This window comes from Bombina bombina, chromosome 8, assembly GCF_027579735.1.
Source record: "Bombina bombina isolate aBomBom1 chromosome 8, aBomBom1.pri, whole genome shotgun sequence".
NCBI classification, from domain to species: Eukaryota; Metazoa; Chordata; class Amphibia; order Anura; family Bombinatoridae; genus Bombina; species Bombina bombina.
The window spans coordinates 11353016-11357332 of record NC_069506.1 but is presented as its reverse complement, the minus strand read 5'-3'; positions in this window follow the sequence as shown (position 1 = coordinate 11357332).

Genomic DNA, 4317 nt, shown 5'->3' with positions numbered 1-4317 from the left:
CTCGCTGACTACTGTTAATGAAGATATGAGGGTAGGTGGAACACTTCTATGCTTGCTGACTACTGTTAGTGAAGATATCAGGGTAGGTGGAAAACTTCTATGCTTGCTGACTACTGTTAGTGAAGATATCAATGTAGGTGGAACGCTTCTATGCTTGCTGACTACTGTTAGTGAAGATATCAATGTAGGTGGAACGCTTCTATGCTTGCTGACTACTGTTAGTGAAGATATCAATGTAGGTGGAACGCTTCTGTGCTTGCTGACTACTGTTAGTGAAGATATCAGGGTAGGTAGAACACTTCTATGCTTGCTGACTACTGTTAGTGAAGATATCAGGGTAGGTGGAACACTTCTATGCTTGCTGACTACTGTTAGAAAAGATATCAGGGTAGGTGGAACACTTCTATGCTTGCTGACTACTGTTAGTGAAGATATCAGGGTAGGTGGAACACTTCTTTGCTTGCTGACTGCTGTTAGTGAAGATATCAGGGTAGGTGGAAAACTTCTATGCTCGCTGACTACTGTTAGTGAAGATATCAGGGTAGGTGGAACGCTTCTATGCTTGCTGACTACTGTTAGAGAAGATATCAGTGTAGGTGGAACGCTTCTATGCTTGCTGACTACTGTTAGTGAAGATATGAGGGTAGGTGGAACGCTTCTATGCTTGCTGACTACTGTTAGTGAAGATATCAGGGTAGGTGGAACGCTTCTATGCTTGCTGACTACTGTTAGAGAAGATATCAGTGTAGGTTGAACGCTTCTATGCTTGCTGACTACTGTTAGAGAAGATATCAGTGTAGGTTGGAACGCTTCTATGCTTGCTGACTACTGTTAGTGAAGATATGAGGGTAGGAGAAACACTTCTATGCTTGCTGACTACTGTTAGCGAAGATATCATGGTAGGTGGAACGCTTCTATGCTTGCTGACTACTGTTAGTGAAGATATTAGGGTAGGTGGAACACTTCTATGCTTGCTGACTACTGTTAGCGAAGATATCAGGGTAGGTGGAACACTTCTATGCTTGCTGACTACTGTTAGTGAAGATATTAGGGTAGGTGGAACACTTCTATGCTTGCTGACTACTGTTAGCGAAGATATCAGGGTAGGTGGAACACTTCTATGCTTGCTGACTACTGTTAGTGAAGATATCAGTGTAGGTGGAACGCTTCTATGCTTGCTGACTACTGTTAGTGAAGATATCAGGGTAGGTGGAACACTTCTATGCTCGCTGACTACTGTTAGTGAAGATATCAGGGTAGGTGGAACGCTTCTATGCTTGCTGACTACTGTTAGAGAAGATATCAGTGTAGGTGGAACGCTTCTATGCTTGCTGACTACTGTTAGTGAAGATATGAGGGTAGGTGGAACACTTCTATGCTTGCTGACTACTGTTAGCGAAGATATCAGGGTAGGTGGAACACTTCTATGCTTGCTGACTACTGTTAGTGAAGATATCAGTGTAGGTGGAATGCTTCTATGCTTGCTGACTACTGTTAGCGAGATATCAGTGTAGGTGGAACGCTTCTATGTTTGCTAACTACTGTTAGTGAAGATATCAGTGTAGGTGGAACACTTCTATGCTTGCTGACTACTGTTAGCGAAGATATCAAGGTAGGTGGAAAACTTCTATGCTTGCTGACTACTGTTAGCGAAGATATGAGGGTAGGTGGAACACTTATTTGCTTGCTGACTACTGTTAGCGAAGGTATCAGGGTAGGTGGAACACTTCTATGCTTGCTGACTACTGTTAGTGAAGATATTAGGGTAGGTGGAACACTTCTATGCTTGCTGACTACTGTTAGCGAAGATATCAGGGTAGGTGGAACACTTCTATGCTTGCTGACTACTGTTAGCGAAGATATCAGGGTAGGTGGAACACTTCTTTGCTTGCTGACTACTGTTAGTGAAGATATCAGTGTAGGTGGAACGCTTCTATGCTTGCTGACTACGGTTAATGAAGATATCAGGGTAGGTGGAACACTTCTTTGCTTGCTGACTACTGTTATCAAAGATATCAGGGTAGGTGGAACACTTCTATGCTTGCTGACTACTGTTAGTGAAGATATCAGGGTAGGTGGAACACTTATTTGCTTGCTGACTACTGTTAGTGAAGATATCAGGGTAGGTGGAACAATTCTATGCTTGCTGACTACTGTTAGTGAAGATATCAGGGTAGGTAGAACACTTCTATGCTTGCTGACTACTGTAAGTGAAGATATCAGGGTAGGTGGAACACTTATTTGCTTGCTGACTACTGTTAGTGAAGATCTCAGTGTAGGTGGAACACTTCTATGCTTGCTGACTACAGTTAGTGAAGATATCAGGGTAGGTGGAACACTTCCATGCTTGCTGACTACTGTTAGTGAAGATATCAGGGTAGGTGGAACAATTCTATGCTTGCTGACTACTGTTAGTGAAGATATCAGGGTAGGTAGAACACTTCTATGCTTGCTGACTACTGTAAGTGAAGATATCAGGGTAGGTGGAACACTTATTTGCTTGCTGACTACTGTTAGTGAAGATATCAGGGTAGGTGGAACAATTCTATGCTTGCTGACTACTGTTAGTGAAGATATCAGGGTAGGTAGAACACTTCTATGCTTGCTGACTACTGTTAGTGAAGATATCAGGGTAGGTAGAACACTTCTATGCTTGCTGACTACTGTTAGTGAAGATATCAGGGTAGGTGGAACACTTATTTGCTTGCTGACTACTGTTAGTGAAGATATCAGGGTAGGTAGAACACTTCTATGCTTGCTGACTACTGTTAGAGAAGATATCAGGGTAGGTGGAACACTTCTATGCTTGCTGACTACTGTTAGTGAAGATATCAGGGTAGGTAGAACACTTCTATGCTTGCTGACTACTGTAAGTGAAGATATCAGGGTAGGTGGAACACTTCTATGTTTGCTGATTACAGTGACAAGAGATGCTCAGAAGAGGAGTAAAAGCAACAAGCAAAGAGAAGGTGCTCTCGTGAATAGGCCACTACTTTCAGTTGCTGTTTGTTTTTTCATTTAGTGTTGCTATTTGTGATTGAATGAAAACAAGTTTCATTTGTGTTGTATCAAGAAAATATCAGATTGTTGTAATATTGCTTTTCAGTTTTCACTATGCAGATATTACTGAAGCACAAGTAGTGGATCTCAAAAATAAGAGATAATAAAAACAATTTTAAGTGATATTCATTTTTCTTGACCCAAAATGATTAAAGTATGATTATTTTTAGTAAGGAAACAAATTAAAATTTGTTTTTGTTGAACAGTGTTATTGATGTACTAATATCTTTTTATATTATTTTTCCAGTCACTAGATGGCAGTAGTAATGTATTTCTCCTTCACAAACGTAAAAGTATTGTTAAAATCTCTGCACATCATCACATTATTTTACTGTACAAGCCTAGTAAATGACCTTTGTCACATTGTTATGCTTTCTTATCACAGTTCTACATTTTTACAAATCTCATCACCCAATATGCAGGGTTGGTGCAAGGAGTTTGGACTTCTAAGGAGAAGATACGTTTTGTTGCGCATTTGACAAATCGCATCCTTTACCCTTACTGCTCCTTGATAAAATGTTTAGTGATAAATAGTCCATAGCTAGATATTCTGTTATTGTTTAGTTTGCAAACTCAGCAGACCACAGGCGCTTGAACATATCATGAAGGAAGTAAAAGCAGCATAAATTACAGTCAGAGCTTTCAGAAGAGACAACTAACTGCTTATTATATTACAATAGTTCATACACACGTATAGTAATACAATTAGTAGCTAGTAGAAATTCCCCAAACTCCTTCATATTGCAGGATTGTAATGGTTTGTGAACTCAACCTTGTCCACTGTACACATTGTATCTCCAACTCTATGGTCATGGCCCCTCCCATAAGACACCTAAAGCTCCTCCCAAAAGCTTCCCTCACACAGTCTACACCTCCCAGTCCAAGAAAGTGACCAGAAAAATTGTTGCAAAGGTACAGTTCACTAACATTTAAACAATGTTTTATGGATCTGAGAAAATCCCATATTATTTACATGAATTGAATTGATACACAGGCAGACAGACAGATTGATGATAAATAGATAGATAGATAATAGATAGATAGATAGATAGATGATACATAGATGCTAAATAAATAGATGATATACAGGGAGTGCAGAATTATTAGGCAAATTAGTATTTTGACCACATCATCCTCTTTATGCATGTTGTCTTACTCCAAGCTGTATAGGCTTGAAAGCCTACTACCAATTAAGCATATTAGGTGATGTGCATCTCTGTAATGAGAAGGGGTGTGGTCTAATGACATCAACACCCT